This window comes from Pelobates fuscus, chromosome 7, assembly GCF_036172605.1.
Source record: "Pelobates fuscus isolate aPelFus1 chromosome 7, aPelFus1.pri, whole genome shotgun sequence".
Lineage (NCBI taxonomy): Eukaryota > Metazoa > Chordata > Amphibia > Anura > Pelobatidae > Pelobates > Pelobates fuscus.
The window spans coordinates 122,863,310-122,877,234 of NC_086323.1; the positions used below are offsets into that span (position 1 = coordinate 122,863,310).

Genomic DNA, 13,925 nt, shown 5'->3' on the forward strand with positions numbered 1-13,925 from the left:
GGGTCGAAACCAAAAGGATAACTGAGAAACACCAGAGCACTGTGTGACTAGACAGGCTAGAACCACGACAGGGCAATGAGCAACAGGGCGAAGTATGTTTAAATACCCTGGCTAGAGAGGATAGACACGCCTCCGACGAAACCTGATTAGTCTGTCTCGGACTGAGTGACAGGTCGTTCCGGATTGGCGTGATGACGTCGGCCTCCGGGCACCATGCTACATAAGGAAGAGACTCCCTCGCGGCCGGCGTTTATGTGACCGGGTCGACCGCGAGGAACAGAGGAAACATGGCGTCCGGACGGATGAACGTCTAAGTCTCTACCTCTCTCGGAGGTAGAGACTTCAGGTACCCTGACAGTACCCCCCCCCCCTCAGATACGCCCACCGGGCGGAAAGAACCGGGACGAGATGGAAAGCGAGAGTGATACGCCCTGCGGAGACGAGGAGCATGAACATCCTCCTGAGGTACCCAACTCCTCTCCTCAGGACCGTATCCCTTCCAATCGACCAGATATTGTACTTTCCCCCGGGAGATACGAGAATCAATAATAGAGTTAACCTCATACTCCTCCTGACCCTCCACCTGAACAGGACAAGGAGGGGCTGTTGTGGAGGAGAACCTGTTACAAATAAGAGGTTTCAGCAACGACACATGAAACGAGTTAGGGATGCGTAAGGTATCAGGAAGAGCTAGACGATACGCAACTGGATTGATACGAGACAACACCCTGTAAGGTCCAATATAACGGGGAGCGAACTTCATGGAGGGCACCTTTAAACGGATGTTCCTCGTGCTCAACCATACCCTATCACCCGGAACAAAGAGCGGAGCCGCCCTTCTACGTTTATCAGCATGTTTCTTAACCAGCATAGAATTGTGCGTAAGGATTTGCCGAGTTTGATCCCACAACTTCCTCAAATTAGCAACATGAACATCAACCGACGGCACCCCCTGGGAAGGAGAAGCCGAAGGAAGAATAGACGGGTGAAAGCCATAATTCATGAAGAAGGGGCTAGAATGAGTAGAATCGCAAACGAGATTGTTGTGTGCAAACTCTGCCCAAGGAATCAAACCGACCCAATCATCCTGGTGTTCGGAAACAAAACATCGCAAATATTGTTCAATTTTCTGGTTGGTACGTTCAGCAGCTCCATTAGACTGAGGGTGATAGGCAGAAGAAAAGTTCAATTTGATACCAAGTTGCGAACAGAAGGACCTCCAAAAACGGGAAATAAATTGGGAACCTCTGTCAGACACAATTTGAGAGGGTATCCCATGTAGGCGAAAAATCTCCCTAGCGAATATCTCGGCCAATTCGGGAGAAGATGGAAGTTTAGGCAGAGGAATGAAGTGTGCCATCTTAGTGAATCTGTCAACCACGGTGAGGATAACAGTCTGTTTTTTAGAGATAGGTAGATCGACAATAAAGTCCATGGCCAAGCAGGACCACGGTTTCTCTGGAACTTCTAAGGGGTGCAGGAATCCACAAGGAAGCGTATGAGGTTGTTTGGTCTTAGTACAAACCTCACATGCAGCGATTAAATCTTTAGTATCCCTACGTAAAGCAGGCCACCAGAAATCCTTAGAGATCAACGCAAAAGTCTTGCGAATACCAGGATGTCCCGCCATCTTGCTGTTATGGAAACACCGCAACAGTTCCAGTTGAAGAGCAGGAGGAACGAAATGTCGACCCACAGGAGTCTGTCTAGGTGCTAAATGTTGTAGCTTAACGATCTCGGCCAGTAACGGAGAATGAATCCTGAGATTCGTATTAGCAACAATATTGCATTTCGGAACTATAGAGGAAAGGACCGGCTCAGGTACAGTAGAAGGTTCATACTGGCGAGATAAGGCATCGGCTTTAGAATTTTTTGAACCAGGTCTATAAGTCAGCACATAGTTGAAGTGAGTCAGGAATAAGGACCAACGAGCCTGCCTAGAGGACAGGCGCTTAGCCTCCCCAATGTAGGACAAATTCTTGTGGTCCGTCAGGATAGTAATAGGGTGTAAGGTTCCCTCTAATAAATGTCTCCATTCCTTTAAGGCCTTAATGACTGCTAAGAGTTCTCTGTCGCCGATGTCATATCTGCTCTCAGGGCCCGAAAGTTTCTTAGAAAAAAAACCACATGGGTGCAATGGTTTATCTACCCCCAATCTTTGTGACAGAACCGCCCCTACTCCTGTCTCAGAGGCATCGACCTCGAGCAGGAACGGTAAGGTCGTATCCGGATGGACTAGTATTGGAGCAGAAGCAAAAAGTTCTTTGAGACTCTTGAAAGCAGCTAGAGCATCAGTAGACCATGTCTTAGTATCCGCCCCTTGTTTGGTCATATTGGTGATGGGCGCAATAATAGACGAGTAGCCCTTAATGAAGCGTCTATAATAATTAGAGAAGCCAATAAATCTCTGAATAGCTTTGAGTCCCTGAGGCAATGGCCAATCTAAAATAGACTGGAGTTTGTCAGGATCCATCTTAAAGCCCTCCCCAGAAATCACGTATCCAAGAAAGTCTATCTGGGTCTGGTCAAAACTGCATTTCTCAAGTTTACAGTACAAACCATGTTGTAAAAGTTTGTGTAATACCTGTCTGACTTGTCGATGGTGGGTCTCAATCTCTTTAGAGTGTATGAGTATGTCATCCAGGTAGACAATAACACAATCATGTTGAAATTCCCTAAGAACTTCGTTAATCAAATCTTGGAAAACTGCAGGTGCGTTACAGAGACCAAAAGGCATGACCGTATACTCATAATGACCATAGCGGGTATTAAACGCTGTCTTCCACTCATGGCCTTGCTGAATTCTCACCAAGTTGTACGCCCCTCTGAGGTCCAACTTGGTGAAAATCTTAGAGCCCTTTAACCGATCAAAGAGTTCTGTAATCAAGGGGATAGGATAGGCATTCCTGATGGTTATTTTATTCAACCCTCGATAATCGATACAAGGTCTGAGTGACCCATCCTTCTTCTTAACAAAAAAGAACCCAGCCCCGGCAGGAGATGAGGATCTCCTGATAAATCCCTTGTCTAAATTCTCCTGAATATACTCCTCTAAAACAGCATTCTCTTTAGTGGATAGAGGGTATACATTGCCCCTAGGAGGCATGGTACCAGGTAATAGGTTAATTTTACAATCAAAGGACCTGTGTGGAGGTAGTGTATCAGCGTTCTTTTTATCGAATACTGCCTTTAAGTCCATGTACAAAGGAGGTATCTGTCTCTCTTTAGGCTGGGTAGTAGTGTCAGGTGTGTAAATTACAGCCAAAGGGGATACCTTCTGTAAACACCTCTCCTGACAACCCTGACCCCACGAGAGTATCTCCCCTAACTCCCAATCGATAGTAGGGTTATGTCTCTTTAACCATGGATACCCCAGGACTATGGGAACGGAAGGGGACGAAATAAGCATAAGAGATATACTCTCCTCGTGTAAGATACCAACAGACAGGCTCATGGATATAGTCTCACGAGTAATAACAGGCTCGAGTAGTGGTCTACCATCAATGGCCTCAACGGCCAAGGGGGTCTCTCTTAACTGGGAAGGAATAGTGTGCTTAGTGGCAAAGGCTTGATCGATAAAATTCTCAGCAGCGCCGGAATCTATCAATGCCAGGGTCTTAAGTACTTCCTTCTTCCATGTTAAAGAAACTGGTAGTAAAAGCCTGTGATTTTTGTAATTATGCGTAGAGGACAAAATAGAAACACCCAAGGCCTGTCCTCTAGAGAAACTTAGGTGCGGGCGTTTCCCGAGCGAACAGGACAATTCAGGCGTAAATGACCTCTGACTCCACAATACATACACAATCCCTCCCTTCTCCTGTACAGTCTCTCCTCTTCTGAGAGATGAGTATTGCCTATCTGCATAGGTTCAGGAATTAGTGAGGTATTGGACTCAGGACTTAGAAATGCGGGTGCTAATTTAAAGGCAGGTCTTAGGTTCCTCTCTCGAGTGTTCTGTCTCTCTCTTATACGTTCATCAATACGAGAAATGAACGAAATTAAGTCCTCTAAATTCTCTGGTAGCTCCCTAGTAGCAATTTCGTCAAGGATAACATCTGATAACCCGTTCAAGAATACATCCATATAAGCCTGTTCATTCCACTTAACTTCTGACGCCAGAGACCTGAACTCTAGTGCATAATCCACTAATGTTCGGTTCTCCTGTCTCAGGCGCAACAGTAATCTGGCTGCATTGACCTTTCTACCAGGGGGGTCAAAAGTTCTTCTAAAAGCAGCTACAAAGGCAGTATAATTGTATACCAACGGGTTATCGTTCTCCCATAATGGGTTAGCCCATCTCAGAGCTTTCTCAATGAGTAAGGTGATAATAAACCCAACCTTTGCCCTATCGGTAGGATAGGAGCGAGGTTGCAATTCAAAGTGAATGCTGATCTGGTTTAAAAAACCACGACACTTCTCAGGTGACCCACCATAACGTACAGGTGGAGTAACACGGGAAGAGGCACCTACAGTAGCTACCTCTAGGCCTGAACCTACAGAGGAAATAGAAGTAGGACGCGTCTCCTCTGGAGGATTATTAGCACGAGACAACAATGCCTGTAGTGCTAAGGCCATTTGGTCCATTCTGTGTTCCATGGCGTCAAACCTGGAATCAGAGGAACCAACCTGACTGTTTGTACCTGCAGGATCCATTTGCCCTGTCGTAATGTCAGGATCGGGACAGGGATCCAACACGCAAAGTACAAACAGGTACAGGGTACGTATACCGGTCCTTAGAATGGCCGGGCTAACGTACAGAGAGTATAGAGAATGGTCAGAGACAAGCCGAGGTCGAGGGAACGAGAAGACAGGTAAGCGAGGAACAAGCCGGGTCAAGGATAACGGAGGTAAACAGAGTAAGTGAAACAAGCCGGGTCGAAACCAAAAGGATAACTGAGAAACACCAGAGCACTGTGTGACTAGACAGGCTAGAACCACGACAGGGCAATGAGCAACAGGGCAAAGTATGTTTAAATACCCTGGCTAGAGAGGATAGACACGCCTCCGACGAAACCTGATTAGTCTGTCTCGGACTGAGTGACAGGTCGTTCCGGATTGGCGTGATGACGTCGGCCTCCGGGCACCATGCTACATAAGGAAGAGACTCCCTCGCGGCCGGCGTTTATGTGACCGGGTCGACCGCGAGGAACAGAGGAAACATGGCGTCCGGACGGATGAACGTCTAAGTCTCTACCTCTCTCGGAGGTAGAGACTTCAGGTACCCTGACAAGACCAGTGGCGCCGAGACGAAGGGAGGTCCACGCAGAAGTTCAGGGGTGCAGCCGTAGAGAGCGTGGGCAAAGATAGTCCGTCTCACGCCTCTGCTTCTCAGCTACCGTTGAACGATGAGCTTCCCGGCCAATGCACCAAATGATACCGGAGAAACTGACGGAAGCCAAGCACAGAGAGATGGACACAGGTTTCTTCAGGAAGGAAGAGATTCTTTATTCGATTCACCGACCGGGACTCAGAGGGACTAATGTCACCAAAATACAACAAGATCTGAGCCCCGAACAATAGTGTAGGTTCCTTATATAGTCATGTAACTCCACCCATAATAAGCTCCACCCACACATACTCTTACCCAATCAATCGAACAAGAACTAACTTCCTGTTTGACCACATGGCTTGCCCAGCACAATGGAGGAGGGGAATACTATATCCTGTATCCTTGCACATGCTCCGTACACTACTGATTGTATCTTTGCCACATGCAACCAACCGACCGATACACCAGTATATGCACGTACACATACCACGTGGTAATCTCGGCCTACTAAATTTATTTTTACCGAGATTCCACCACAATATTATTTTGTTCTACATGTATTTTGATATCAATATATATATATATTAATTTTCAAATACAGTTAGAATTAATTTACACATATATAATTTTTTTACGTATTTACATATTTATTTTATATTATATATATATATATATATATTCAATATCATTCTACGTGTATTTTGATATTAATATATATATAATTATATATATATTAATATTAAAATACACTTAGACAGTGTATGTGTTTTTATGTGTGTGTATGTATGTATATGTGTATATATATATATATACTTAGATCATATATATAATAAATATAAATATGATCTAGGTATATATTATTTAATTTTACACTGTCTACGCCGTCCATGTGATCGTGAGGTCCTCGCAAGGACCTCGCGATCACATGGCCCAGGGAGGAAGGAGGTGGACTCCCTGGGCTGCCAGGTGAGTACCCACCCCGCGAACACTGGCGTGGGATCGCTGGCGACAGAGTAAGTACATAGGACGGCGGGGACGTGCTATGCCACCCCCACCCCTCCCCCCCCCCCCCCGGCATTTAGAGGCAGGTCCCCAAGGACGGCATAGCATGGCGAGGTCCTTAAGGGGTTAAAAGGACACTATAGTAACCAGAACCACTATAGATGAATGCCCTTGCAGGTTTTTTAATGTAAACACTGCCATTTTCGAGAAAAGGCAGTGTTTACATTGCTGCCAAGTAACTCAGGCGGCCACTAGAGGCGATTCCTGTTCCAGTACTGCACAGTGTGCAGCAATTATGTTCAGCATTTCCACACACTGCATGGAAGCGCTGAATGTTCCCCATAGAGATGCATTGAATAAATGCATCTCTATGAGGAGATGCTAATTAGCGCACAAGCAATAGCCCACCCAATGCTTTCCTACGGTACAGCATTGGCTTGGCTAAGATCATTAAGATTGACTATCTTAGCCATGTAGGTGGGGACAGCCATGGTGAGACCAGCATAGCATGGGAAAAAAGGTGAGTAAAAACACTATTAGACAGACAGATAGACAGACAGACTCTCAGGCAGACGCTCTAACAGACATACACACGCACACACTCTAAGACAGACACACGCCACTCTCACACACATTCCAAAAATATATATACATATATAAATATATATATATAAATATATATACACATATATATATATATATATATATTATCATTATTTTTTTTAAATGTATTTAATATAAATCCACCCAGCTGTCCTACCTTTGGGGAAAAATGGAGTGGATAGGCTTACCCTTGGGTCCATTGGGGCTGCTGTAATCTCTCTTCTCTGCTTCCTCTCCCACTGTTGCGGTCACCGGCCCGCCGAGCCTCACGGCCGTGCCCGACACGAGCTTACCTGCTCATCGGCGAGCCGGGAACCGCGCACGTAGTTCTTCCGGGCATCACGCCCGAATCCAATATGGCGCCGACCACGTGGTCGCGTCTATGGACAGCCCCGCCCCCGAGAATTATACTAACGTGTGCGTGACGTCACGACGTCAACGCACACGCACGTTCTGGGGTCAGAGGTCGCCCTCTGACCAATCATAGCTTAGAGAGGGGTATTTAAACCCCTAATTCACCCCAGTACTTTGCCATGTCGTGGTTTCAGTTTCCTGGTTTCCTGAAAGTGCTATTCTCGTGTTTCTGATTTCCTGGTATCCTGATCCTTGGCGTTTCCCTGGTTATTCTGATCTCTGGTTTCCCTGACTTGGCTTGTCTTATCGGTATTGAGTATTTTCTGGCTTCCTTGACCTCGGCTTTCCCTTTGACCATTCTCTGTCTCTAGCGTATTAGTCCGGCCATTCTAAGGTCCGGTTTACGCTCTATCCTGTTATTTTCCTTTTCTTACTTATGTATATGTTTACATAGTTTCTGCGTGCTGGACCACATTACTAGTCGTGACATTACGACATGGCCATGGATCCTGCAGAACTATGCAAACATATGATCGCCTGTGAAAATAGGGTGGAGGATATGGACCACAGGTTAGACCAATTTGCCCAGACATTTCAGACCTTGCTCCAGAGGACTGCCTATTTAGAGGTCCCTCCTGTACCACCTGTGGTTCCGCCACCTGTAGTGGTTCCCGTACCACATAAACCACCGTCCATAACCTTGTCACCGCCCCCTCGCTATGGAGGTGATTCTAAGGAATTCAGAGGTTTTTTAAACCAAATTGAATACCACTTTGAGGCCTCCCCAGGTTCATTCCCAACAGATAGATCTAAAATAGGCTATCTGATGAACCAATTAACTGGAAAAGCCTTGACCTGGGCTAACCCCTTATGGGAAAGTGGTGACGCAGTAGCCCGTGATTACAGTACCTTTCTTACGGCCTTTAGGGCTACGTTTGAACCTAAAGGCAGGGAGAAGAACGCTGCCAAAGCCCTTATGAGAATCAAGCAAGGCAGTCGTTCTGTAGCCGATTATGCAATAGAGTTCAGGACATTAGCGTCTGAGGTTGATTGGACCAATAGTGGTCTGGTGGCTGCTTTCTCAGAAGGTCTAGCTGAGAGTATACAAGATGAGACTGCAGCTAGAGACCTTCCGGTTAATCTTAATGAGTTTATTGCCTACATGATAGACATTGATAACCGGCTCAGAGAGAGACAGAAAAACAAACAACGTAACAGACGTTCTAATTTGTCCATAGCTCCTCGTTTCTCTAACCCAGTGGTGAGTAGCCAAACGCCTCTTCCAGAACCTGAACCCATGCAATTGGGTAGCACTAAACTCACTGAGACAGAGAGACAACACAGACGTAACGAGGGGTTATGTATGTATTGTGGCAAGAAGGGACATCTAAGATCGTCATGCCCGGTTCGGCCAGAAAACTTGCACACCTAAGGCATGTACGGGGACCGACCTTAGGTGTGATGTATATGTCCCCTAAATTGACTAAGAACCGTTTCCTTGTCAAAATAACCTTATCTTTCAAGAACACTACTGTTCAGTGTGAGGCTATGATTGACTCTGGGGCAGCGGAGAATTTCCTAGACAAAGAATTCTCTGCAAAACATCTCCTGCCCTTAAGACATAAAGAGAAACCTATAGCAGTCGAGGCCATTGATGGAAGGCCTCTTACCCAGCCTTTCATCACACACGAAACTCTGCCAATCACTGTTTCAGTGGGTATTCTCCACTCTGAAGAAATGACCTTTCAAATCATATCTTCACCTACAGTTCCGATAATACTCGGTTTCCCTTGGCTCCTGAAACACAATCCACGTTTGGATTGGATTGAAGGAGAGATTGTGAGTTAGGGTGAGAGATGCAAAGGTGTTTGCTTTAAGCAAATCCCACAACCTATTGGTACCATTAATGTTCCTGTTGCACCTCCCTTGACCACACAAATTCCACCGCAGTATATGGATTTGAAAGAGGTATTTAACAAGGTCCAGTCAGAAGGGTTACCTCCTCATAGACCTTATGACTGTACCATAAACTTATTACCAGGGACTATGCCTCCCAAGGGAGGAGTCTATGCCTTGTCCCCCCAGGAAAATCTTTGTTTGGAGGAATATATTAAGGATGCTCTCAGAAAGGGTCATATCCGTAGGTCCTCCTCACCAGCCGGGGCTGGATTCTTCTTTGTCTCTAAAAAAGAAGGAGACCTACGTCCCTGTATTGATTATAGGGGTTTGAATAGGATTACCATAAAAAATGCCTACCCTATTCCCCTTATATCAGAGCTGTTTGACAGATTGAAGGGAGCTCGAGTCTTTACCAAGCTCGATCTCCGAAGTGCATACAATCTAGTCAGGATTAAGGACGGTCACGAATGGATGACCGCATTTAACACCAGAATGGGACATTACGAATACCTGGTTATGCCGTTTGGATTATGTAACGCTCCAGCGGTATTCCAGGATTTTATTAACGATGTCCTAAGAGAGTACCTTCACATGTTCGTTCTAGTGTACTTGGACGACATTCTCATCTATTCCCCAGACCTAGAGACACATCACGAACATGTGAGAATTGTACTGAAAACCCTGTTACAGAACGGCCTTTACTGTAAACTGGAGAAATGCCAGTTTGACCAAACAGAGATACAATTCCTTGGATACATTATATCTCCGTCTGGTTTCCAGATGGATCCCCGCAAACTGGAGGCAGTCTTACAGTGGCCATTACCCAAGGGCCTTAAAGCCACTCAACGCTTTATAGGTTTTGCGAATTACTACCGCAAATTCATAAAGGGATTTTCCTCCGTGATTTCCCCTATAACCAATTTAACCAAAAAAGGAGCAAATTGTATATCTTGGCCCAAAGAAGCAAGAGAGGCATTTGAACTGTTAAAATCTTTATTTTTTTCAGCACCTGTCCTGACCCATCCTGATCCAACCAAACCATTTATCCTAGAGGTGGATGCATCAGAGACAGGAGTTGGAGCCATTCTGTCTCAAAGAGAAAGTCCTGATACACCTTTGCATCCCTGTGGATTTTACTCTCGCAAACTCACACCTGCAGAGAAGAATTATGACATAAGGAATAGGGAACTTTTGGCCATTGTACTTGCCCTTAAGGAATGGAGGCATCTCTTGGAAGGTTCCAAAGAGCCACTTTTGATCTTTACTGATCATAAGAATTTGGCTTATATTGGGGACGCTAAGAGACTGTCTTCTCGTCAGGCTAGATGGTCATTGTTCCTCTCTCGATTCAATTTCATAATTACGTACAGGCCTGGTACTAAAAACACCAAGGCAGATGCGCTTTCTAGGCAGTTTGAGACAGATGAAGTTCCGGAACAGGTGATATATCCTATTATACCTCCTGAATGCCTCATTGCCACTACAGTTTCCGAAGTGTCTTCTCCACTCTTCTGTGCCATAATAGCAGATCAACTCAGGCACCTGTGGGAAAACCTCCGGACAAACTGTATGTGTCACCTCAGTTTCGAAAGAAGGTACTAGATTTGTTCCATGACAACCTCACAGCAGGCCATCCTGGAGTCCATAAAACTCTCTCTGCCATCTCCCGGAGGTTTTGGTGGCCTGCTCTTAGAAATGATATCAAAGAATATGTTGGGGCATGTCAAATATGTGCCGTTTCTAAAGTTCCTCCTAGATCGCCTCCTGGACTGTTACAACCACTGCCCATACCTAGTGCTCCTTGGACCCACTTAGCCATGGATTTCATTGTGGATCTACCCAGTTCAAACGGGTTTAATACAGTCCTTATGGTTATCGATAGATTCACAAAGATGGCACATTTTGTCCCCCTTAAAAAATTACCATCTGCTCAAGATCTAGTTCAAATATTCTTGAGAGAGATCTTTCGGTTGCACGGTGTACCCAAAAGCATAGTATCTGACAGAGGTACCCAGTTTGTTTCTAGGTTTTGGCGTTCCTTTTGTAAGCAATTGGGCATCGAACTCTCCTTTTCGTCGGCGTATCACCCTCAAACAAATGGAGCAGCAGAGAGGGCGAATCAGTCTTTAGAAGCCTATTTACGTTGCTTTATAAATGCCAATCAGTCTAACTGGTGTGAGCTCTTACCCATGGCTGAGTTCGCCAGGAACAACGCCACTCATGAATCTTCTAATCATAGTCCATTCTTTGTAAATCAGGGTTATCACCCCGCTGTTTTTCCTTCTGAATTCTCAGACACGGAAATTCCTGCCTTGAACACCCGTTTAGAATCAATTCATGATACCTGGGATTCCGTCCATTCAGCTCTGCAAAAAGCTTCATTACAAGCAAAGGCCCAAGCTGACAAAAAACGGGGCGCTAATCCTGTATATCTTCCAGGTGACAGGGTGTGGCTCTCCACAAAACATATCAAACTTAAGGTCCCGTCCATGAAATTTGCCCCTCGGTACATAGGTCCCTTTCGAGTTACCCAACGTATCAATCCAGTGACCTATTCTTTGGCACTACCGGCTCATATGAGAATTGCGAATACTTTCCATGTGTCTCTGCTCAAGCCCCTTACTTGCAATCGCTACACCAGGTTATCCACTCCTCCTCCGCCCTTGGTAGTGGGTGATCAAGAAGAATATGAAGTCCGTTCTATCATGGACTCCAAATTATCCAGAGGTGTCTTGTCCTATCTCGTTGACTGGAAGGGTTATGGTCCCGAGGAACGTTGTTGGGTTCCTGCTGACCGGGTCCATGCGCCCCGTCTTATCCGGTCATTTCACAACCGCTTTCCTCTTAAGCCGGGTCCTTCCCGCCCGGTGCGCAGTCTTCGAGTGGGGGGTACTGTTACGGTCACCGGCCCGCCGAGCCTCACGGCCGTGCCCGACCGGCACGACCGCACCGACTACACGAGCTTACCTGCTCGTCGGCGAGCCGGGAACCGCGCACGTAGTTCTTCCGGGCATCACGCCCGAATCCAATATGGCGCCGACCACGTGGTCGCGTCTATGGACAGCCCCGCCCCCGAGAAAGGCGGAGGTAGCGGTCCTGTTGCTGGGTTGTTGCCCTCCTATGGCCTCCTCCACGTCTCCTGATGTACTGGCCTGTCTCCTGGTAGCGCCCCCATGCTCTGGACACTACGCTGACAGACACAGCAAATCTTCTTGCCACAGCTTGCATTGATGTGCCATCCTGGATGGGCTGCACTACCTGAGCCACTTGTGTGGGTTGTAGACTCCGTCTCATGCTACCACTAGAGTGAAAGCACCGCCAGCATTCAAAAGTGACCAAAACATCAGCTAGGAAGCATAGGAACTGAGAAGTGGTCTATGGTCACCACCTGCAGAACCACTCCTTTATTGGGGGTGTCTTGCTAATTGCCTATAATTTCCACCTGTTGTCTATCCCATTTGCACAACAGCATGTGAAATTGATTGTCACTCAGTGTTGCTTCCTAAGTGTACAGTTTGATTTCACAGAAGTGTGGTTGACTTGGAGTTACATTGTGTTGTTAAAGTGTTCCCTTTATTTTTTTGAGCAGTGTATTTTGCTGTATACTGATAGGTACATTTTCCTATTATTTGATTATTTGGTAAACACATCAAGTGAAAAGAAGTAACCAATAGAGGGGAAAAAGGAGGGGGGGGGGATCAACATTTAGTAGCTGTCCCATCAGTTATCTTTTTTTTTCAGAACCATCATCTCTTTTTTTAGCATAAGGACCAGAACTCTAAAACAAAAATCTAATTAAACTGTTCGTCTATTGTCCATTTAGTTTTTTTGTTATATTTCCACGTGTAGATTAGGAGTTATAGCATTGGAAAGACCCACCGGTTATCCAGAATTCTGGTGAATTGAAATTTATTTCAAGCCAAATGCACAAAAATATATTCCACTGTTCATTTTATCTTTCCTTCTTTCATTTCCACTAATCTCCCACCCCTTTAAAAATTAGTTTGCCACATATTTTCTGTGCTCGCCCTGTGGCAGATCGCCTGCCACCTGACTGGATACCTCCGCCAATCATGCTTCCTAGTATCACCGAGTACTATAAGCACCGCACCAGACACAATAACCACCGTAGCCCCTCTTAGTAGCCACAGCTTGGCTGGGATTTCGCCGTCCCTTCCCATCCTGGACCAACCGCTGGATCCAGCTCCCAGTGGGAAGACCAGTATAGCAGTATAGCAGTAAGAGCAGTATAGCAACCCCTCCCCCCACGCATAATCCAAGGCTTAGTGCTTAGAAGTAGTCTGTTTAATCCAGCCAACTGCCTCACTTATATACAAAATCTGAGCACAGTGAAATGCCTAAAACACACCCACAACATGCCCAAGAAATACAGTGTCACCATGACTCAGCAAAACAATACAAAATATGAAAACACATAAAAAATACACATTTCCCACATAGGAACCCCTACCGTCTATACATCCCTGGATAGCCTTGATCTGAGTGCCCAAGTTCTCCAAATAGTGCTCAGATCCATGCAGTCATGTGGAAATGCCACTTTGTGGAAGTTCTGACTGGCCGCACACATAGTCCTATGCCCAAAACAGTTCCATGAATTCAGGGGTAGCGGCTGGTCCCTTGTGGAAGTTCCATGTGAAAGAAATACCAAACGCACACTCTGGCTTATAGGTAGCGTTTGTTCGTATGGTTCATACGAACAAACCTACCGAATGGCGCTCTCCTGACATGGATGTGAAAGAAGCAGGCGTTCGTCAAATTTCAGCGGTGTTCGGGAGTA

General features: G+C 45.9%; 1 protein-coding gene across 1 annotated transcript in view; it reads left to right on the forward strand.

Annotated features, from left to right (window-relative positions):
• LOC134569203 (complement factor H-like) overlaps window positions 1–13,925 on the forward strand; it is an 89,629-nt gene that overhangs the window by 62,575 nt on the left and 13,129 nt on the right. The window lies entirely within an intron of this gene.